This window comes from Gorilla gorilla, chromosome 14 (genome assembly GCF_029281585.2).
Source record: "Gorilla gorilla gorilla isolate KB3781 chromosome 14, NHGRI_mGorGor1-v2.1_pri, whole genome shotgun sequence".
In the NCBI taxonomy this organism is placed as follows: domain Eukaryota; kingdom Metazoa; phylum Chordata; class Mammalia; order Primates; family Hominidae; genus Gorilla; species Gorilla gorilla.
Genome location: NC_073238.2, coordinates 51897666 through 51923016, shown reverse-complemented (window position 1 = coordinate 51923016; position 25351 = coordinate 51897666). Strand labels below are relative to the sequence as shown.

The window sequence follows — 25351 nt, the reverse complement described above, 5'->3', positions numbered from 1 at the left end:
GACATAGACAGCAACTTGAAATACTTTAGTGATCAAACAAATTAACGAAAAATCAAAGATAGTAGACTCACCATGCTATTCTCGAAGCAAAGTCAATTTTCTAGCAAAGGTGGAGGAAACATAAGTAACAATGGCATAAGAATATATTCTTCTAACATTCAATAATCCTTAATAACTCTGGGATTTAGCTGAGTAAATGACTATCCAGTCTCACGGCTCTTTATTGAAGAGAGGCCACCAAGTTTTGAAATCTGTCCATTCTTAGTCCTCGTGCATTGTATTTTTAGCTGTCTTCTATGGTGTATACAGCTGCCTTCCATGCTCAGTGTCCTTAAAACTCAACCTAGTAAGAAGCATCCATTGTGGCCCTGTAAATATGCTTACAATATATTTTTCTTTCCTTGTATTATCTGAAATTCTGACTTAAAACTAACCATAGAATTTAGAAATTTAATATTACTGGCATTCCTCTCAACTTCAAAACCATTATTCTGATTTTACAATGTCTGAAAAGACATTTTGTTTATACAGGGTTATCACATGCCTTTTTTAATTTAAATTTTAGAATCATGTTAAATAAGTTCACTGTAGATAACTGGGGAAAGTAAAGCCCAGGGAATTTATGGAAATTATCTAAATTTACCCAGGTGTTTGGTGGTCAAGTTGGGGCTTAAACAAAAACCTCCTCATCTAGATATTTGGATGAGACATCACATTATAAATGCCTTGACCACTGACTTTTTATTTGGGGAACATTTTGTCTTCTTTGCCCTTGTAGAAGATATAGTTGTCCAAACATTCAAGTTAAAATTCAGAATTAATACCATATTATCTTTTGTTTTTCTACAAAGCTGTGTTAAGAGAATTTTTAAAAAGCTGGTTTCTTACTTTTTTCAGAAAATACACTGTTCATTTTCACTGAAAGTGTAGATTTTATGATAAGCTATATGCATACTGGTAATACTAAAATGTATTAAATAATATCAAAGCTTCTCAACTGAAAAACATTAGAGATGGACAATGTACAGTTGAACTAAGATTGGGACAATGGGACCAAGCCTGGATACAGTCACACCGTTACTAGGCTGACAGTGAAGACGTCTCTGCAAGTCAAATTCACCAGTAGCAAAACCGTTAATTTCCTCTAGAGCTGCACTGTTCAGTAATGTAGCTCCTATCCTCATACGGCTATTAATCACTTGTAAGTGTGACAAGTCTGAATTAAGATGTGCTGTAAGTGTGAAACACACACCAGATTTCTAGGACAGTATGAAAATAATGTAAACTAGCTCATAAATATTTTATGTTGGCTACATATTGAACTGATAGTATTTATGAAGTATTCATTTAAAATATACTAAGTAAATGATTTGATGTTTCTTTTTCCTTTTACAATGTGGCTACTAGAAAATTGAAAAATACGTATGTGGCTTGCATTTGTGCCTTGCAATACATTTCTATTGGACAGTGCTGCTCAGGAACATTTGTATTTGTTTCAGTCAGCTCATGTATCTCCATCATCTGAATTACAAAGGTAGAAAATTCTATCTTTAATTACTCAAAAAAATTTTATGTAGCTCTATTAAAGTTTGCAGTCTCTCCTTGATTCCTAATCTCCTAATGGACTCACTGGTAATAATTTGCTGTTTTTCCCTGTTTTTCCTTTGCCTTTGCAAATGTATTAATATATAAATATACATGCAGCTATATGGGTTATGGTTTTGTTATCATTTTTATCAAGAATTTCATCACACTATGCCTATAACTTAGCAAATGTTTTTATCTAACAGTGTATCACGGAAACCTTTTCTAAAATAATTAAATATAGTGGAGCCATTTGAATCTATTTAAATAAATTCCTCGACTAGTTATTTTACCTAGTGAAATATTATCGCATGCTATTTTTAAAACCATGATAGAAGAGCTACTTATTGGAGAAAACACAAGGTTTTGTTTGTTTCTTTGTTTGTCTTTTGAGACAGAGTCTCTCTCTGTTGCCCAGGCTGGAGTCTAGTGGCACAATCTCAGCTCACTGCAACCTCTGTCTCCTGGGTTCAAGCAATTCTCCTGCCTTAGCCTCCTGAGTAGCTGGGATTACAGGAGCTTGCCACACATCTGGCTAATTTTTGTATTTTTAGTAGAGAGGGGATTTCACCATGTTAGCCAGGCTGGTCTTGAACTCCTGACCTCGTGATCTGCCCGCCTCAGCCTCCCAAAGTGCTGGGATTACAGGTCTGAGCCACTGCACCCAGCCCACAAGGTTTTTAAGTGATGAGAAATGCCTGATAGACAACAAGGTGTGTCTGAAAGGCAAATAAGCTCATTTGTCTCTTTCGTTTACAATCTTGCAGGGCTCGGTTTCTGGTACCAGCATCGCTTCTCAGCATCATTCTCTCTCACACTATACTTTAGCCATTCTAAACTTCTTTTAGCTCCTTGCGAGTTAGTATTGTTCTTTTCTCTAACATTTGCAAACATTGTTTTTCCATGCTTGAATAAGAATTGTACCAAAATTTTATTACTGTAAATAATTTTAAAACAGGCTTTTAATTAATTCTAATCGACTTATTTTATGATTTCCTTTAGATCTAATCAAATTGTTTTACCAAATTTCTTTTTTTTTTTTTTTTAAGAAAACCTTTTCCTGAGGCTGCACATAAAGAGCCAGGTTACCTCTCTGGAAACGAAGTGTGATCCACATTGACATGCTTTCAGGGCACCAATGTACTTTGAGAGGTTTAATCACACCCAGCAGACAACTCACTGTGCTGTTTCGGCATTCGGAATGCAAAATGCCCTGTACTTTGGGGGAAGGCAGGAAACTGATATTTTTTTCATAGCTGCTGTGGAGTGACTGCAAGTCAGGCCCTTCATCTCTTTAGACCTCAGTTGCTGATATTTGAAATTTCTGGATGAAAATGTCTTATCTATCTCAAAAACATGAAACTATACTAAGTCATCTTTCTAAAGTTAGAAGTACCAAATATGAAATTAGAAAAAAAGGTTTTTTAGATTATCATAGATTCATATTCAATTGTAAGAAATAACACAAGCATATCTCATGTACCATCTACCCATTTTCCCCCAATGGAAACATCTTTCAAACTGTAATGCAAATATTGCAGGATTTTGACATGTGTTTCATTATCCACTGATCTTACGCTGATTTCCAAAGATTTACATGTACTTACTTGTGTGTGTGTGTGTGCGTGTGTGTATTTGTGTGTTTATTTAGTTCTATACAGTTTTACCACACATACAGGTCTGTGTATCCACAACCATAGACAAAATACAGAAAATTTCCATCACCACAAGAATCCTGGAATTGTGCTTTTACAGGAATACCTCAGAAATATTGTAGGTTCAGTTCCAGACCACTGCAATAAAGCAAATATCACAATAAAGCAAGTTACACAAACTTTTTCATTTCCCAGTGCATATAAAAGTTATATTTATACTATACTGTAGTCCATTAAGTATGTGATAGCACTGTTTCTAAAAAGCAATGTACATATCAAAAGCAATGTACATATCTTAACTAAAAAGGATTTGTTGCTAAAAATTGCAAACAATAACCTGAACCTTCAGTGAGCTGTGATCGTTTTGCTGGTGAAGGGCCTTGTCTCTATGTTGATGGCTGCTGATTTATCAGAGTGGTTGTGGCTGACTTTTGGGGTCGCTGTGGCAATTTTTTCACATAATACAACATTGAAGTTTGGTGCATTCATTGACTCTTCCTTTCACAAAAAAATTTTCTTTGTAGCATCTGATGCTGTTTGATAGCATTTTACTCATAGAACTTCTTTCACAATTGGAGTCAGTCATTTCAAAAACCTACTGCAGCTTCAGCAACTAAGTTTAACTAATCATCTAAATCCTTTGTAGTCATTTTAACAATCTTCACAGCATCTTCACCAGGAGTAGATTCTGTCTAAAAAAATTTAAAAAAAAAAGTCACATCTTTGCTCATCCATCAGAAGTAATTCCTCATCTGTATTAGTTTTTATCATGAGATTACAGCAATTCAATTATATCTTCAGGCTCCACGTCCAATTCTAATTCTTTTGCTATTTCTACCCCATCTGCAGTGACTTCCTCCACTAAAATATTGAAACTTTCAAAGTCATCCATGAAAGCTGGAATCAGCTGTGTCCAAAAACTGGTTCATGTTGATACTTTGACCTGTCCTCATGAATCACAAATGTTATTAATGATATCTACAATGGTAAATTCTTTCCAGAAAGATTTCAACATACTTCACCCAGATCCATCAGAGAAATCACTATCTATGGCAGCTACAGCCTAACAAAATGTATTTTTTAAATAATATGACTTGAAAGTCAAAAATTGTCCTTGATCCATGGGCCGTAGAATGGATGTAGTGTTAGCCCACATGGAAACATCTCTTCGTATCTCTCCATCAGAGCTCTTAGGTGACCAGGCCCACTGTAAATGAACAGTAGTATTTTTAAAAATGAAAGAAAACTCTTGTTCTGAGCAGCAGTTCTCAATAGTGGGCTTAAAATATTCAGTACACCGTGCAGTAAACAGATGTGCTGTCATCTTAGCTTTGTTGTACCATCGATTGAGCATAGGCAGAGTAGATTTAGCATAGCTCTTAAGGGCCCTAGGATTTTCGGAATGGTAAATGAGCACTGGCTTCAGTCAACAGCTGCATTATACCCTAACAAGAGAATCAGCCTATTCTTTGAAGCTTTGAAGCCAACCATTGACTTCTCCGCTCTAGCTAGAAAGTCCTAGACAGTATCTTCTTCCAGTAGAAGGCTGTTTTGTCTTCTGGACACTTCACTGCATCTTCTACATTAGCACTTGCTGCTTTACTGTCCACTTTTATGTTATGAAGATTGCTTCTTTTCTAAACCTTGTGAAACTATCTCTGCCAGCTCCAAACTTTTATTTTCCAGCTTCCTCACCTATCTCAGTCATCATAGAATTGAAGAGAGTTAGGGTTTTGCTCTGGATTAGACTTTGGCTTAAGGGAATATTGTGGCTGCTTTGATCTTCTATCCAGACCACTCAAACTTTCTTCATATTAGCAATAAGTCTGTTCTGCTTTAACATTTGTGTGTTCACTGGAGTCAAACTTTTAATTTCCTTCAAGAACTTTGTCTTTACATTCACAATTTGGCTGTTTGGCGCAAGAGGCCTAGCTTTCACCCTATCTTGACTTTTAACAAGCTTTTCCTCACTAAAGTTCATTATATCTATAGCTTTTGATTTCAAGTGAGAGATATGCAGCTCTTTCTTTCACTTGCACACTTAGAAGGCTTTGCAAGTTTATTAATTGGCCTATTTTCAATATAGTTGTGTCCAGGGCATAGGGAGGCCAAAGGAAGGGAAGAGAGGTGGGTAATATTCAGTCGGTGGAACTGTCAGAACAGAAAACATTTATGAATTCAGTTCACCATCTTAAATGGGCACAGTTTGTGTTGCCCCCAAACAATGACAATAGTAATGTCAAGGATCACAGGTCACTATAACAGATATAATAATAATGAAAAAGTTTACAATATTGTGGAATTTGCAAAATGTGACACAAAGGCACAAAGTGAACACATACTGTTAAAAAGATGGCATCCGTAGACTCGCAGGTTCCATTTGTAAAACAATGCAATATCTGTGAAGCACAGTGGAGAAAAGTGCAGTAAAACAAGGTATACCTGTATAATACTTCCATTACCTCTCCTCCACCCCAGCACCCATCCCTAACCCCTGACAACCACTAATTTGTTATCCATTTTTTATCATTTTGTCATTTCAAGTCAAAACATTATCAGTGTTATATAAATGGAATTATGTAGCATGTAACCTTTGAAGGTTAGTGCTTTTCACTCAGCATAATTCTCTGAAAATTTATTCAAGTTGTTTGTTTATGTCTATCAAATTTTGATTCTTTTTTATTGCTCAGTTAAATTCCCTGGTGTGGACATAACAACATTTGTTTAGCACTTCATCCATGGAAGGATAGCTAGGCTGTTCCTGGTGTTTGGCTAATACAAATAAAACTGCTATGAACATTTATGTACAGGTTCTGGTGTGAACATAATTTTTATTTGTCTGGGATAGACGCCTGGAACTACAATTGCTAGGTAGTATGGCAATTGCATACTTAGTTTTATAAAAGACATGTCAGTGTACTGTACCTTTTACACACTCGCCAACAACATATGAGTGATTCTGTTTCTCTTTTTTTGCTAGCATTTTATGTGGGTACCAATTTGTATTTTACTCGTTCTGATTTCTATGTAACAATATCTCATTGTGATTTTAATTTGGATTTTCCTGATGGATAAGGATTTTAAACACCATTTATTGTGTTTACTCCCCATCTGTATGCCATCATGGTGACATGTCTGCTCATGTCATTTGTACATTTTCTAATTAGACTGTTTGTATGTTTGTTTTTATTGTTGACTTTTTGAGTGTCCTTTTTATATTCGAGATACCAGTCATCTGTCAGATGTGTTTTGCAAATATTTTCTCCCAGTCTGTAACTTGTCTTTTCATCTTCTTGACAGAGTTTTCAACAAAGCACGATTTTAAGATTTTAAGTCCAATTTTTCCATCTTACTTTGTATGAAAATTCGAAGAGCACTTTGCCTAGATCATGAGGATTTCATTCTATGTGTTTTTTTTCTAAAGGTTATATTCTTTTGTGTTTTATATATAATCATACTGTCTTTCCCATTTTTTCAAGTACATTAAGTAGCATACCATATTAGTTCATTTTGCATTGCTATAAAGGAATACCTTAGGCTGGGTAATTTATAAAGAAAAGAGGTTTGGCTCAGGGTTCTGCAGGCTGCGCAAGCATGGTGCTGGCATCTGACCAGCTTCTGTTGAACAAGAAGCTTTTATTCTTGGCAGAAGGCAAAGTGGTATCAGGTGTGTCCCATAGTGAGAGAGAGCACAAGAGAGAATTGCTATACTCTTTTAAACAACCAACTCTCACGTGAACTCATTACAACGAGGAGGGCACCAAGCCACTCATGAGGGAACTGTCCCAATGACCCAAACACCTCTCACTAAGCCCCAGCTCCATCACTGGGATCGCAATTAAACATAAGATTTGGAGGAGACAAATAAGTAAACCACATCACATACATACAGATTTACAGAAGAAAAGTAAACTTCAAGAATAGAATCACACATGTAACATAGAGGAAATGATGAGGGGAATGCTGACTGGCAAACATGCAGTTATTAATAGCAGTGAAATAGGGAGACAACAAGAAAGAAAAATTATTTTTATGAGATAAAAACTAACCCAGTTACCCTGAAGTTGTAGCCAGACTTTTCTGAAGTTTGAAAAAAAATAAAACTCAAGTAATTTTTCAATTCTATTACATTTCTCGCAACTTCTTGAACCAGATGGAGAAGCAATAAAGATGAGAAAAATTGCTCTGATGAGACTGGAAGCCAGAAATAAACAAATAAATAAAAAAAGTTCAAATGCAAGCCACTTCATGAAATTCAATGGCTGTTTGAAAAAGCATGAGATTGCAGAAATATGGCATGACACCCTGTGTTCTAAAGAATATTCACTAAATTTGAAGCTTGTTAATAGCTACCATTGAAACCATCAATCATGTGCTCCTCTTTAGCTTTGACAGTGAATAATGACAACAAAAGAAAATAACCTGGGTAAAAAAAATTAATGTAATTCATTAGTATAAACTAAATCAAATTAGAATAATGAAATTATAATTTTATGAGACTGTGTATAAACCATTAAACATTACAATTTAGTGTCCAGCAAAAATATAGCCATTTAATGATAAAGAGTGTGGCATGAAATTCCCATGTTAATTAAAATCATTTGTGAGACTTGCATTAGAAGGATAATTATTTTTAATAAATAACCATAAAAATATAGACTAGAGTTTTGGCTAAGTCATTATGATATATAATACCATAATATTTTTATTCTCTGATGAAAATACAGCAAGCAATTAAATTGTTTAATCAATGGAAACAATTGGAATTCTTCTCTTATAAAATTTGAAGTTGCCACTTTTTACAAAACTCAAAGTTGGAAATTGTAATTTAATGTATAAGATAATCTGGATCTCTAATTTGGCTTTCACTTTCTATTATTTTCCATTTTTCCCCCAAATCAGAGTTTTGACTCTGTGTCAAAAAATGGAAGTAAAAAGATGAAGAATGCTTTCTATAGGAACTCACAATGTCAAGTCAGGAAGAATCTCACTTATGTTTTACATTGTAAGATCAGAAACATAGTGTTAGTCTCTGTATAGATGGTGCTTAACAGTCAGGGTTTGCAGACCACTTTTTTTTTCTCCATCATTCATTAATGTGAAAAGAGATTACTTGTTTAAATGAGGTATGTATTTTCATTTTCTTTCAGACAGAAATATAGTAAGAAATACAGAAAAGGCACCATTTTTCATCTGACACATAGAATAAATTTATTAAATTGATGATACATTGATTATTTAGTGCCTTCATATTTTTACTCACCCACATGGTACATTGCTGTTTGAAACAATTATTACCTCCTTTATTAACATTGATTAAGCATACACTTTGTGACACACATTGTAATACTTGCTGAGGATAAAATAATAAAACAAAAAGTTATTGAACTAAAAGAAGGTCAATCCTATGGAAATAACAATTAAGTATGATAATTATGGTGTCCCCGGGGAGAATCTAGGAGGGGCATCTAACCCAGTATTAGGAACAGAGAATAAGGGATGTCTGTGTTATTTCCTAAAGATGAGTAATAGTCATTCGGTAGTTGATCTTTATCCTGGGAATAATTGGGTGTCATTAAATAATTTATTACAGGAGTTTGTCATGACAAAATTCTATTTAACTACAGACAGAATGAGATGAGGAAATAATCCTCACATTTGCACGTCAAAATGAAAGAGAAGTGAGTTCTTTTAATTCTGAAAAGGAGCTTTTTGGGGATTTCACTCAATGGTGTGGAATAACCTGATTTCCAGTCTGCAAATGATAAATGGGGAATAAATTTTTCTAAAGCAAAACAAGTGACTACAATTCTAACAAGTTTTATATGTTGTGTTTAAAAACTAAGTATGCTTTATACTCAATTGTAGTGAATTTTCTGGCCATTCTTAAGCATCTAAAGATTAAACATCTTTTTAAACAGCTTCATTGAGATATAATCCACATACTATACAATTTCCCTACTTAAAGTGTATAATTCAATGGTTTTAGAATATTCATAGATATATGTAATCATCACCACAGTCCATTTTACATTTTCATTGCCTCAAAAAGAAATCCTGTACTCTTCATCTATCACCACCCTGTGCTCCCACTCCCACCCACCTCCATCCCCAAGCAAACACTAACTTTTCTGTCTCTATAGATTTCCTGTTCTGAATTTTTATATGAATAGAATCATATATGTGGTATTTTGTGACTGGCTTCTTTCAGAACATAATGTTTTCAAGTTTCATTCATGTCGTAACCTGTATTAGTATTTCCTTTCTCTTTATGTCCAAGTAATATTCCATTTATGGATTTATTACCCATTTCAGCACAGCATAATGTATACACAAACTTCCCAGGGGTTCTTTTTTTTTCTTTTTTTTTTTTTTGGTGAGACAGACTCTCGCTGTTTCGTCCAGGCGGGAGTGAAGTGGTGTGATCTCAACTCACTGCAAACTCTGCCCCTGGGTTCAAGCGATTCTCCTGCCTCAGCCTCCTGAGTAGCTGGGATTACAGGCACCCACCACCATGCCTGGATAATTTTTGTATTTTTAGTAGAGATGTGGTTTCGCCATGTTGGCCAGGCTGGTCTCGAACTCCTGACCTCAGGTGAGAAGAAACTTTTAAACTGTTTTGGATTTTCTATATATATATGCTCTAGGTTGTTATACATTAAGTAACCAATATAAGACACCTCACTTATAAATATCTACTTATAATTTCACTGATTAATGAGCAATGAGGCATAGGAAGTAGATTTAAATACGTGTTGCTATTTTTCTTATTCATAATTTTAATCTACTTAGTCATGGATTTTTTTTTACTGACATGGCAACTATGCCCCCAAATTTCACCAGCTTTTAAAATCAATGCACTTCATCACTCTTACATGTGACAGTAGAAAGAACAAATGTAGCCACTTGGAGGATTCGTGTTCAAATTACTTCCTTAAACTAGACCATAGCCAGACTAATTGGTTACATTAGTTGAAAGCGTGAGAGGAAAAGGCAAAGATGGGCTGGCCTGTGTGGAAAAACTAGGTTCATGATATTTGAAGATTAAGATTTCACTATGGATGAGAAAAAGAAATTGAGTAGGAAGATGGTAATGAGCACAACTCTACATCCACAACCATTAGGGGGAAAAGGATAAGAATTGAGCTCCTGACAAGGCCTTACTCATTTTTTTTTTTCTTTTTTGAGATGGACTCTCCCTCTGTCACCAGGCTGAAGTACAGTGGTGTCATCTCAGCTCACTGTAACCTCCGCCTCCCGGGTTCAAGCAATTCTCCCGCCTCAGCCTCCTGAGTAGCTGGGACTACAGGCACGCACCACCATGCCCAGCTAATTTTTGTATTTTTAGTAGAGAGGGGATTTCACTATGTTGACCAGGATGGTCTCAATCTCCTGACCTTGTGATCCACCAGCCTTGGCCTCCCAAAGTGCTGGGGCCACAGGCGTGACCCACTGCACCCGGCCTCATTTGCTGTTTCTTGTCCCTATCAACAGCAATTTAAAGATAAATAAATGTTTTTGAAGAAGTCAGGCTAATCATGGATACAAATATTCCAAATACATATAATCTCACTAAATTGGGAAGGAACTTGGCTGTAATCATGTTTAATGAGTGAAACTAGCCAAAGGCATCCCTAAGCACAAATATTTGGGCCAGAATTTTCTGCTTTGACTATTGGACTTGGAAGCAAAAACTTCAATTTCTATCTTTATCCTAATGTCTCTATTGGCTCATTTATATAATGGGAAAATAGCTACTTACTATTCTGGACCAAGGAGCTCAGTTATCATTATGATTTAAAACATGAAGAAATAAAATTATTGTGTTAAGTATAAAGAATTATGTGTGCATGAGTTTTTTTCATTATATTAGGATAACACTAAGGAATGCCAAAGATTTTAGGATTAAGTCATATATGAGTTTCTTCTCATACAACTGGGATCACATAAAATGGCAAGTCACCTTAAGGAAGCTGGAGGAGCCACAGGCTCAATCTGGCCTAATGTATCAATGTAGCTAAACAATGAAAGTCTGTCAGGATGGAGGGATAAAAACAATTGGTAAAAATGCCATTAGAAAAAGGAAAAGGAATGTTAGAGAAGCCGATGGCATTGTCTACTCAAATACTTCCTTGGAAGCATTCTTAGCCAATAGACTTAAATCATTCAGGTCCTATGGTTGTAGCTGACCCAGTTGTGGAAATAAATGAAGATATATTAGCTGGATGCCACTGATACCATGACTAAAAACTAATTTTCTGATTCTAACTAAGTACCGATTACAGCTTTACTCATGGAACAAATGCACTAGTGATGTTGAACATGTAGTCTGGTTTGTGTGCTAGCAATAACTAGGGAAATAAGAAGTGGTCATCCTGACTGCAGAAAACAGCCTCCTGCATTTAACAAACTTGAGTCTGTAAGAGATGAGGCCATACTACAGATGCTGACAAAGTTAGATTTCAGAGCCTGCAGGCAAAGAGCCAGACCCTGAATTAAGGGTCATTCATCAAGGGAGGCCAGCTTGTGAGACCTCCTGGCATGCAACCAGCTGGTATTTCTCAACCGGTACACATGTGTGCATCCCTAGGCAAGTTTGCTGGTCTAAGAGCCACAGATATTAGTATTATTGCCAAATCTCATTGTACACATTATATTGCAGACCTACCAAAGTTTATTATCTCAGTCCATTTTATGTTACTTATAGTAGAATACCTGAAGCTGTGTAATTTATAAGTAAAATGAATTTATTTCTTACAATTATGGAAGCTGAGAAGTCCAAGGTCAAGGGGTTGCATCTGGGGAGAGCCTTTTTGCTGGTGGGGATTCTGAGACAGTGCAAGGTATCACATGGTGAGAGGGCTGTGTGTGCTAGCTCAGGTTGCTCTCCCCCTTCTTATGTAGCCACCAGTTTCATTCCCATGATAACCCATTAACCTATTGATTCATAAATGGATTAACCCATTCATGAGGGCAAAGTCCTCATGATCCAATCACCTCTTAAGGGCCCCATCCCTCAATACTGCCACACGTGGGATTAAGTTTCAACATGAGTCTTTGGAGAGGACTGTCAGTTCACAGTAGTTACTAAACACACACAAAATTAAGAGGATCACAAATAATATCAAGTAAGCTTATATCCAATTCTGAAGTTTACATGTGCCAATTAAACTTATGTATATCCTAGTGCTTGATTTGAAAGACCAACTCAAGCTGATAGTTAGTTAAGAAAAATGGAGAAGTCAAGTAGAATACTCAGGTCTGTAGCCTGGGTGGATGTGTAGTTCAAGGAATAAACAATGTGAAAGGAAATAACCAAACAATCTAGGTAACTGTAGCCAGTGAGATAGTAGAAAATATTGAAATGCAAGAAAGAAAACTCTCTCAAGAGAAAGTAGCTTACATTGACAGAGCTTCAAGAGGTCAAATAATATAAAGATAGAATTTCTTGGGGAACAGCAGAAATAAAGAAGAACAACATAGATTAGAGTAAGTTAACACTAGATTTACAGGGTAGAAGAGCAATACGGTGAAAGGCATACTGAAAATATAAAAAGACTCAGCTTCCATCTTCCTGCTCTCCAGATACGTGGAATCTGGACAATAAACCACAACCACAAGTCAGGGCTACATGGGGAGGTGGTTTTCTCAGGAGAGAACCAAGATTTCAGGTATGGAAAACTGTTCAAAATTATTTTCAAAGTAGAAGGTGATTATTTAAAACTAATAGTTTTTACCATGAAATAAGCAAATAAATTGTTGTTCCAGAATTTAAAATGGAAAGATTTTGAAAAGAAATCATAGGAGAAGGCCGGCACGGTGCCTCATGCCTATAATCCCAGCACTTTGGGAGACTGAGGCGGGCAGATCATGAGGTCAAGACTTCAGGACCAGCCTTGCCAACCATGGTAAAACCCTGTCTCTACTAAAAATATAAAAATTAGCCAGGCATGGTGGTGGGTGCCTGTTAATCCCAGCTATCTGGGAGGCTAAGACATGAGAATAGCTTGAATTCGGGAAGCAGAGGTTGAAGTGAGCCAAGATCACGCAATCGCACTCTAGCCTGGGACAGAGCGAGATTCTGTCTCAGAAAAAAAAAAAAAAAGAAAGAAAGAAATCACAGGAAAAATAGATGACTGGAAAAATAACATTAAGGGTAATTAACCATATAACAAAGATATAAAACAGAGTAGTCTGGTGTGTTTCAAGGTTTACCAAAATACTTGGTTTCTCACATTCTTGGTGCACTTGGGGAGAAAGTGGAAACATTATTTTTATTACTTTTCTGTCTGGGAAAAATCAATCTCAATTTTGATTGTGTTTCCGAGGGAATCTTAACCCAGGTGAGATGGCATGTGATGGGTTTTTAATTAGAGATTATGATTCTAACCAGGAGTCCTAAGTAGCGATAGATTTATTCATTTGTTGAATAAAAACAGTAACTGAAATCAACAGTAGCTTGAGAATTGTTGCTTAAAACTAAGAAAGAAAAAATCGAGATTTGTTAAAATATGACAAAAGTTTATTCAGGAGAAGATAAGGAATCCACTGTAATTTTTATACAAGGTTGTTAAAGGTAATTTCCAGCTCTCAATTTTTATGACAGTATTTAAAAATCATCAGACTATCTAACATTTTTCTTAACCAGAAACTTATGTGTTGCTTTTCTGTGTATTTTCTGCCTCTTTCTCTCTGAAATATTCTCTAGAAGGGCAGGAGATTTACCCATCTTGTTTATGCTTATATTTGCAGTGTCTATAAAAGTCCTGGGGTTTTAGTGTATACCTAACAAATATTTTTGAATAAAGTTTTTGAAATTTTTCTCATACTACCATTTCACCTGCCATTCTGATTTCCTCTATCAAGTCAAAGAAGTAGGAATAATAAAATGTCTACAAACTCAGTGGTTACCTAAAATTATAAATTTCATAGAAAATTTAACAAAGAAATACATTTTTGAACATTCATTTGAGAGATTTTCAGACATATTTTATTTAATGTAACTCATAAAGGTTATTAATAGTTTACAGTTTCACAGTTTCCTCAGTGAAGAAAAAAGATTGAGAAAAGTTAGTATTATACCCAAAGTCAAATGACATGTTTGTGGAATGTGATAGATTTTAACACTAAGTATCTCACTTCAAAAGGAAGGAGGAAAAGAAGATAAAAGTCAAAAGGTAATGGAGGGTAGGAGGACGAAGACAGAAGAAAAATTAACTCCTCTTAGAATAAACACTTTACCTCCGCATGATTTTCATAAGAATTCTATCTGACAAACTTCATTCCCATTTCACTTAAAAGAGAGTTTACGTAATTTCTGCAAGTGACTCACAGCTAAAAGCTAGTGGAGCTGGCATTTGAACTTGGATATTTTAAATTCTGAAGCTCATGTTGTTTTGGTTATATCATAGTCTTTGACAGTAAGAGAGAAAAGAAAGGCAGAATACACTGAGCTTCATTTATAACACAAGCTGACTTTCTGAACAATCTATTTGGGCTGGTTCTTTCAGTCATGGTAAATTGAGAGATACGGTGTTCTTTCTTTTTTACAGATCCTCATGTTTCAGCTAGCTGGAGTTACATTGTTTGCACTTACCTATTATATTATACCAAAAATAAAATTACGAGGAAATTAGAAATACTAAGCTATTGTCTCTTAAACATACAATTACTATCATAATTAATTGTTTCCTCTCACATTTGAGAACCTGTCAGAGAACCATTGTTTGTTTATAAAAACAAACAAAAAAGATTTTTCTTTTATCGCTTTCTGCCTTTACAGAGCATCTACGTGTACAGACACCATAAAAGTCTAAAGAAATCCATCCTGAAATTAGCTTAGGTAGTTATCTATGAAATAAAATTGGAATATGATGTGACAGTATGTGCATTTTTTATTAAAGATGTTTTTGAATCTTGTGTTTTCAGCTGATAAAGGCAGAACAGTCTTAACCAGCTGTGCCTACCCTAATTTTTCACATCTGTCTGTCTGTCTTTCTTATCTGTGCTGTATTCCATTGATTCATGTCCCCACCGACAATAATCATTGTAGACTCTGATAAAGGTTTCTATCATTTGATTATTGGGTCAGTGATGTATATAATTGCATCAAGTAAAAAGTCAAAAGCTATAGAAGCCAAAATTAGCTTTGCGTGCAGGGAAAAAAGAAGCAATTGCAACAATATAGAGTCAAAGCAGATTCTATTGTCATGATGTGATGTTTTACAAAGGTTAGTTGCATACAGTTTAGCTGAGAGCAAACATAAATGTTTTTCCAAGTACCACATTTTTAAGATTTGCTATGAAATTTTTGATACACAGTCCTTTGCCTGCCTCTAAAATAAGATGAATATTGTATCTTGCAACATCCTGGGATGGGTGATTTTAGCTGTTGAACAGAATTGGCTATTGGCTGGTAAAAAGAGAACAAATAGGGACACTACTCTCTGCTATTATCCTCTCACCCACGTGGGTCACTAGTTCTCAGGAGCAATGCTGGCTTTTTCCTCGTATCAGAATGCTCTTTTGACTTGACTCAAGTAGAAAAATAATGGCAATTGACACAGTTTTAACTCTTCTAGCATAAGCTATTGCAACAGCAATCTATTTATTTCCAACCTCTCCCCCTCTGTTAAGAAGCAGATGACATCTGTGAAGGAATTGCTCTACAGAAGAGACAAGGAGACTTGAAAAAATGTGAGGAATGCAAGTTCCAAGCCCTTTACTCATGAGTATAGAAGGAAGAATTATGAGTTTCAATCAGGAACAGAGTGGCAGAAGGATAACTTCAAACTGATTTTGACCTTTGAAAACATAGCTATGTGTCAGTTTGTGCACTGGTGCGTGTGAGACTATGTCATAGGCAGGAAGTAACCACAGCCTGGTTCCAAATCCAGAGGCAACTATCTAAGGTATTTTTTCCCAATGGGGGAAATTTCTGCATTGGCAACCATATTAGTCCATTTTCACACTACTGTAAAGAACTGCCCGAGACTAGGAAATTTATAAAGGGAAGAGGTGTAATTGACTGACAGTTCAGCATGGCTGGGAGACCTCAGGAAACTTACAATCATGGCAGAAGACAAAGCAGAACCAAGGCACCTTCTTTACAAGGTGGCAGGTAGGAGAAGTGCTGAGCAAAAGGGGAACAGCACTTTATAAAACCATCAGATCTCCTGAGAACTCAGTCACTATCAGGAGAACAGCATGGGGGAAAATGCCCCCAGTGGTCCAATTACTTCCACCTGGTCTCTCCTTTGACACATGGGGATTATAAGGATTATGAGGATTATAATTTATGATGAGATTTGAGTGGGGATACAAAGCCTAACCATATCAACAACAAACTCAGCTGATGGTATAAACATACTCTAATGCACTTAAGAGTTTCCACTCTCCCTGTTTATTAATTCCCTATAGCAGATATTAACACTAAATATAAGAAAAGCTACAAAATATTATTCAGGTACTGTAGATTTTTTACAAATACTGATTCTAATACTTTCTAAATAATATGTTATTATTCCCATCATAAAGATGATGAAACTGATTTTCACAATGGTTAAAAAGTTGCCAACGTCACAGAGCCAGTAGAACTATGCGGAGACACAAATTCTTTGTTTCAATAACAGATGCTTGAATGTTATAGAAGAAGATCACATACTGTATGCTATTAAAAACAAACTCTTTGCCATTTTTCTTCTACATATTTCATGCTTTGAGTTTTTCAGTTCTGCCCTCTTCTGTCCATGATTGTTCATGAGAACCCAGGGTTTACATTTGAGAATGCCCCTATTGAAAGGAATCTCAGAAATGTATAAATGATTAGATGATCCTTCTTCCACTGCAGCTTCAGTGGAGACAGGCCACTTTCACTCTTACAACTAGTTCAATGAATCTCACCTAACAGATGCTAAGTCAATATCAATCTTGTTTGTTCCTCCCATGTGGAGACTTCTGTGAAACTGCTTAGCTAGTAACTTTCTGTTTGTTTTCTGTTATCATAAAACTTGTTCCCTGCATCAGAAATTGTTTCTTTAACCCAGAGAGAAGTAATAGTGATGATAAATTTTAGAATTTATCATCTCTAAAAATGCTGTCATCATAATTATCTTAATATATTATTATGCAGTCATAATATTTTAATTGGTATACATCTAAAAGGCATAATCATTTATAAAAATATTTATCCAAAAATAATCATTGGTACTTTCATCTTGTACCATCATGAATGAAGATATAAACAATTTTTTAAATTCCTTATTCAGAGGAATATTTGAGAGTTGTTATTTTATTTAAATTAACAGTGTATTATAAACATAGAATTTCAAGTCGGAGGGCATCTTTAAAATAATCTATTCTAGCAGTCTAATTTCAAATGAGGTTCAGTGAAGTAAAACTATATTTAAAAGGTTGCACCGCAAGTTAGAGATAAAAGCAACACAGGAATCTAAACTTCTGGATTCCTAAGCCAGCATCACAAGTTATATCACAGCACCAGCCTTGAGGAACTGTGCTACTGAATGGCATCTACTACTGATTAAATGCTATATTTTAGAGAATCCTCTATAGGCATATCATACTACATGAGATTTAATTGGGATTCTTCAGAACATGATGTCATCCTGTGGTAGGGCAACACGTTTTAGCTGTATTTAAACCATGTGTAGAGACTATGTAGTGGTATAATAGGCACGGCATTCATGCCAAGTCAAGTTCAGAGAGTTTGAAAGTGAATTTGTAATAATAATTTATAGTATTCAGTCTCTTCATAGAACTTCTTCTGGGTGCTACTAAGCAGTAGTGACTGTAATAAAAGTATGAGCTGAATTTGTCACAATTCAGTTGTTAAAGACTTATTTTGACTAAGCTAATGCACTGTAAGAGGTCCTAAGAGTTTAGTTTTACTTCACAATTCATCACATAGGATTTGCTGTAACTTACTTTCACCAACAGTTTAGTTGCCTTATCAATAAAATGTAGTTAATCACAGTACATGACTAAATGAATTATGAGAATGAAATGAAATTAAGTGTTTCACAGTGCGTTGAGATACAAAAAACTATAATAAACAAACCAGGGCTAGTGGCTCTCTTACCTAAACTCAACTTACAGATGCCACATAAGCAAGAGAGAGGTAGAAGGATGCTAGAATGCAGTGCATGCACGCACACACACACACACACACACACACACACACACACGATCCTTGGAGAAAAAAATGTGTTTACTTTTAAGTGGAGGATTGGGGACATAATGGTAGTTCAGGACATTATAGAAAGAGCACAGGCTACATAACAGATTTCTAGCCATCTATCACTAAGGGATCGGATATCTACAATGTTCTGAAAGCATACATTTGGATGTTATGCAGCAGTCTGACATATCAAACAATCTGCATATAGCTACATGGATAAATTTTAATGTGTAATATTGAGTAAAATATGCATTATCTATAGCAAAATATTATTTGTGTAAACTCATAATATGCACACAAAAAATACATTTTTTTCTACCACACACGTGTATTTACAATCAACTGAGTTTCTATAGGAAGAAGAGAAATGCCTTGTGCAGTGAGTTTTATAGAAAAAAGAAAATAATAATGAAATAGAACAAGGGAGGAGGCTTAACTTTTCTATACTGATAATGTTCCATGAACTAAGGAATATCATTACCTCCCATCCACAAATTCCACTAAGAAAAAGGAAGGAGAGGCAGGAAAAAGAGTAGGAAAGGAGGACTTGCTGCTCAAAATTAGGTTATTACTCACCTGTCTTCACTATTGCTATAGAAGAGTATCCCAGGACAGCTCCATAGTAACCATTCCAATGATGCATGGGACCTCTAGCGAGTAAAAATTGTCATTTTATTTTATTGATATCTGAATTCACATGTACACATATACACACCTATACATATTTGTATGTATATTTGTATACAAAAATTTCACTCATGTCTTTACAATCTGCTTTGATAATAAAGGTGTTATTAAAACATTGTGAGTGGTCTATTTTCGATATCTGACCTCTAACAGCTTTCAAGCCCCACTCCTTTTCCTCTCTCACCTCACATCTAAACAAGCCATTAGGAAAGCCCACACACACTCCCTTTTTCAGCACTGGTGGGAAGCTCAAACCAAGCAAACCCACACTCTTGTGCAAGACCCCTCACCTACACCAAGGACTTTAACTCCTATAAAAGCCTAAGTCAGTCCCTCTCCTCCTGATCTGTCAAGCCACATTTGAACCTTCCTGGGAGCCCATCCTGCTCTCTAGAGAAGGCGTTAAGAGAGTAGTAAATCTCTAGACTTTCTTTACATATGCGTGGCATCATCAGTCTTGAAATTCATTCCAAATTTTGAGGAGTGGAGTTGATCCTCCTCCTTTGCAGAAAAACCACAAATCAAAAGGGAAAATAAAATAATCACAGAAACTAATTTCCATTCTCCTCATCATTCGCATCATAACGCTGGCCTGAGAAGCCAGCACATAGATAAGAGAAAGTTGCTAAACAGATATGCATTGATTACTTTTTATCCTTCTGCTTGAAATCGGCATTAAATCTAAGGGCAACAGAAAAACCTTTTTATGATTTTACCTCTACTTCATTTTGAATAAAATAAAAATAGCACTTAAGCAAAATAAGTCTTTTCTAAGCCTCAGGGAATATATTACTATGGTAACATGATCCCCAACAGAAATAGCAACACTGATCTTGACATAGTCATAGGATTACTTTTCTCTCTATAAGCCCCAGTAGCATGTAGATAAGATGTGCAAAGACTATAAGCAGAAACCCTAAGCTATAATTTCGCGCAACCTGGTAATGAAGTTATGTAAAGGTTTACCCTTGAAGTCACTACGCAAAATAATCCAAAACTCCTTTTTGGACAGTGCATTTGTACATGGTAATAAGGGTACAAAGCCATAGTTGCTTTTTCAGGACATATCAGCAGAACTGAAACTCTGTAAGATGCTCTTTACTTTTGTCGGTAGCAACTTTCTGTGTCTTCTGGCAGCCAAACATAAACAATCAAAAAACAAAAACAACAACAAAATATCTTGCACCTTTCTAGAGAAAATACTAAAAAGGGATTTTGAAAGTTCAATTTAAGGCCAGGTATAGTGGCTCACACCTGTAATCCCAGCACTATAGGAGGCCAAGGCAGGTGGATCATTTGAGGCCAAGAGTTTGATATATGGAAAGTTATTGTATATCATTCTTATACATTTGAATAATATTTTAGATATGTCCTTTTTCATTTTAATTTAGAGAAGTTCCATTATCTCCCCAGAGTTCATTTTCTGAATAGTTTGAGCAGGTACCTCTACATGGTTTTCTCCCCACAGAGGTGTCTTAATCCTATAACTTTATATTTCCTTCCTCTCTCCACTTTGTAGTTTAAAACACAGTTTTGCACACAGCCCACTCCATCTTCAACAAAAAATAACTCTGGGTATTAGCACAGTTATTTTTGGTGTTATCGTACAACAGTTTCTTGAGGCCAATCATTATTCCTATAAAGACTGAAAAGTGGGTATTGCTTAGTGACTTTTAAAGGCCTAACTTGACATAAATCAATACAAATTTTGTAATTTCTATAGTGATACTCAGTTCTGTCAACTTTGACAAGATATGAGATTTATTCCATTTGGACATTTACTTAAAACCTCTCTCCTCCTTCATAAATAAGTCTTAAAACACGTCTGAGGAATTGAAAGGACAGATATTGTTAGCTGATTATTCAGCTAAGGAAATTGAGGCAAGGGGAAGTCAAGCTATTTCCCAATGATCTCACAGCTGATGACTGGAAAGTTCAGGGTTCAGCCTAAGCCGTCTGATTGCCAAAGTAACAGCCTCTTTAAAATATACAGCACTGTCTCTCTCTTGGCCTCATGTCTTTAATTGTTAATTTTTTTAAGTCTTTTTACTTTTGCTAAGATCCAAACTTCCCTTTAAACGTTAATGGAAATGTATAAGTATCTGTGAAAGAATGATCAGATAGAAAGATCATAGAGAAAAATGAAAGAAGAGAATTAAGGATAAAATAATCTTTGCTAAGGGAAAGACCCCATAGTACAAACTTTAAAACAAGTTTGCTCAGGGTTTTCCGTAGCTTTTTCTAGCAGAATCTGATCTCAGACAGGAGGACCATACACTCATTTTAACCTTAAAAAATAAACAGCTGATGACAGATTAAAGTGTTACTACTGCTTTTCAGGAAAGGTGTACCTTAACAGACGAAATTCTTTAAAACAATGTCTTCCATAGAGTGGAATTTCAGCCATCATCAAGTAGTTGGAAGATGTTAGAAGGATGAAGAAGAGTGTCTCTGCTGGTCTCTGAGACTCTACTCAGTAGGAATTTTTCAACCCAGGCTTTTACCCTTTCTATGCTGTAGATTTGATGGCTTGGAGGAACACCATTCCATAGGCTAACTCCAAACATTGTCCATCTCACTTTCATACGTTTCAGTTGTGTGAAATTAGAAAACACTGCTTGAATTGAAAAAAAAAAAGATCCTAAGAATAATCTAATCTAATTGCTTCATTTTGAATTAACCTTTAAAAACACAGTCTTTATCTTGAGTTCTAAATATTTTATCTCCTCCGGAGATTTTTACGTGCTAAAAAAAAAAACAGTAGCTGAAAGCATTTGTTTGGAGAAGTGAATAGAAATAAGTGAAAAGAAACAACAAACTCCAACCGATACACTTTTTGTCATGATTACCTAAACCAATGGTTCCAAGTCCTGTCTGGTTGTTGTTTCCTGGGGAAGTACTGATTTATTTTTTTCTTGATTGATGGCCTTGCATGGCTATCTGTATTTTTAAAAGCTCTTTCCGACCATCCTAATGTGCAGTTAGATTTGACAACCAGTGATGTAGACAATTCCTATAACAATACATTAGAGTCCAAATTAGCTGGATGATGGTAAAAAACATTTTCTTCCCTATGTAAGTATAAAGTCCCTACAATTATTAAGTTTAATCAATAGTAAACATCCATTAATCCTACATCATTTGTGATGTCTGTAATTTTACTTTTACTTATAGTCATCAATTCTAAATATTGTGATTAATGGTGGTTTGTCTTTGAAACTGTTTAAGAAAAGGAATAAGCAGTATTTTATAAACACCTACTATTAGATGGGTGTGGTGGCTCTCACCTGTAATCCCAGCACTTTGGGAAAGGCATACTGAAAGTATAAAAAGATTCAGCTTCCATCCTCCCCTCTTGCTCTCCAGATACATGGAATCTGAACAGTAAACTACAACCACAAGTCAGGGCTACATGGAGACGTGGTTTTCTCAGGAGAGAACCAAGGTTTCAGGTATGGAAAACTGTTCATAATTATTTTCAAAGTAGAAGGTGATTATTTAAAACTAATAGTTTTTACCATGAAATAAGTAAATAAATAGTTGTTCCAGAATTTAAAATGGAAGGATTTTGAAAATAAATCACAGGAGAGGCCAGGCACGGTGCCACATGCCTATAATCCCAGCACTTTGGGAAGCTGAGGCGGGCAGATCACGAGGTCAGGAGATCAAGACCATCCGGGCCAACATGGTGAAACCCCGTCTCTACTAAAATACAAGAAAATTAGCCAGGTGTTGTGACGCTCGCCTATAGTCCCAGCTACTCAGGAGGCTGAGGCAGGGGAATCGCTTGAACACAGGAGGCAGAGGTGGCAGTGAGCCAAGATTGCACCACTGCACTCCAACCTGGGCAACAGAGCAAGACTCCATCTCAAAAAACAAAAAACAAACAAAATAAAAAACAAAAAAAACCTACTATTTACCATTTCTGTGCTTTCCACTCTTACTAGTAAGTCCAGATTTCCTGTTGTCATTTTGCTGAGTCCGAAGAATTTCCTTTAGTCACTAATGATGCATTCTCTCAGTTTTTATTTATTTTTGCTTCATCTAATTTTTAGAAGAATCTTTTCTATTCAAGAAAAATTCTAGGTTGACTTTTTCTTTTACTTATCAGTAGTTATTATAGATGTTAGAAGAGCCACTGACATGTACACAACAGAATTTATTAGTGATAACTCCTATGTAATTAATTATTTACTCCATCTTTTCATATCAGATATTCTCTAGTTTAGGCTGTTTGATTTTTCTGATTGTCAATGGCCTTTTTGAGTTCCACATCAGGGCATGGACATGGACAAATTAAATTAGTATACTTGGTGTCATGGTTAATTTTCCCAGCCCTCAGACTTAAAGTGAGTGCTCTAGTTTTGGTTTTTGTAAGACCAGGGAATGAAGTTCCTTTCCTTTTTTTTTTCCCCATGGCGATTTAGATCAAAACAAAGTAAACTAGGTCCCTATGTCTTTTTGAGTGTGGTTGATATTCAAATTGAAAGTCTACTGTTAGTTTAGTCCCTCAAATTGCTTTCACAACTGGCTCTGCTTTTAAATCACCTGAAACTTAAAAAATAACCTCCAGCCGCTTTTACATGAATACCCATTTCACAAGAAAAAGTCACATCTCTGTAAATTCCTTGACTGGTACACACCCTGTCAGGGCCTTGAAAAGCCTATGAATGCCATTGTAGTATCACTATTATTTTTCTCTGAGAAATTACAGAGTACAAAAGCCCCAAGGTTTGAAGCCAAGGAAATATATTTGTAATTTTCATGACATCAGTTTATATAATAGTTCCAAGAATCTCCACAAGTCCCAATCAAGATAAATATGAAGAGATCCATATCTCAGCACACCACAGACAAACTGCCCAAACCAGAGATGGAAAAAAAATCCATAGGAATAAAGATACATTGTATTCAGAGGAAAATGATAAGAGAGTCAACTTTTATCAGATACATTGTATTCAGAGGAAAATGATAACAGAGTCAACTTTTATCAGAAACATTGCAATCCAGAAAATAAAAGAAAAAAACTTATAATAACTGCCAACAAGAAAAAGTCAACCTAGAATTTTCTGTGAATAGAAAATATTCTTCTAAAAATTAGATGAAACAAAAATAAGTAAAAGCTGAGAAAATGTGTCATTAGAAACTCTCTTTAGAAGAAATGCAAAAGGAAATTCTTCAAGCTGAGCAAAATGATACCAAGAAATCTGGATCTACTAGAAGGAATGGAAAGCACACAATGGCAAGTGGCATTTATAAATATTACTTATCCCTTTTCTTAAATAGTTTAAATGACAATTAACTTAAACATTATCAATCACAATATTTTGAGTTCACAGTTGCAAAAAGAAGTTGCAACCAGTAGAGGTCAGACATTTAAATCTGCAATATGATACTTCATATTACTAAATGCTAAAATCATCCAGTTTTTCTAAATTATTTTCTAATATTTTCTAAATTTTCTTTATTAGTAAAAGTCCTTTCTTCTCTAAGAGCTCAGAGAATGTCCTGCCTTGGTAGATAGATATTTTACCCTGTATTTAATTGAACACAAAATCCCAAAGGGAAATGTAATCCCGGAATACAGAAAGATGGAACACCATCAGCAGGGTGATTTTCTGATGATTTTCTAAAAATAAAATATAAATAAGGTAACCATTTGATGTATAGCAGTTGGCATATTTCACAGTACTTTCACATACATGAATTAGTTTAACCACAGGTTAGAGAACTCTGTAAGCATTTCTAGGTCTACCAGGAGTCTTGGGGTTTGAACACCATTTCCCAATGGTGTTCAATTTTTTTTCCCAGTTTTTTTTCCCAATTTTTTTTCTTTTTCTTATTACACTTTAAGTTCTGGGATACGCACGCAGAACGTGCAGGTTTGTTACATAGGTATACATGTGCTGTGGTGGTTTGCTGCACCCATCAACCCATCATCTACATTAGGTATTTCTCCTAATATTATCCCTCCCCTTGCCCCTCAACCCCCGACAGGCCCCAGTGTGTGATGTTCCCCTCCCTGTGCCCATATGTTCTTATTGTTCAACTCCCACTTATGAATAAGAACATGCGGTGTTTGGGTTTCTGCTCCTGTGTGAGTTTGCTGAGAATGATGGCGTCCAGCTTCATCCATGTCCCTGCAAAAGACACGAACTCTTTCTTTTTATGGCTGGATAGTATTCCATGGTGCATATGTGCCACATTTCCTTTATTCAGTCTAACATTG

At 35.6% G+C, this 25351-nt stretch overlaps 1 long non-coding RNA gene across 2 annotated transcripts in view; it reads right to left on the bottom strand.

Moving 5' to 3' along the window:
• The window catches only part of LOC134756970 (uncharacterized), a 58573-nt gene that overhangs the window by 21924 nt on the left and 11298 nt on the right, over positions 1 to 25351 (bottom strand). Inside the window, exons 2-3 of one of the 2 annotated variants that reach the window (XR_010130536.1) lie at positions 19012 to 19085; positions 2611 to 5638 (exon numbers count right to left, since the gene is read on the bottom strand). This is a non-coding gene — a long non-coding RNA (uncharacterized lncRNA). Of the gene's footprint in view, positions 1 to 2610; positions 5639 to 19011; positions 19086 to 25351 lie in introns of those variants that run through there. The other variant, XR_010130535.1, reaches the window with a different exon arrangement.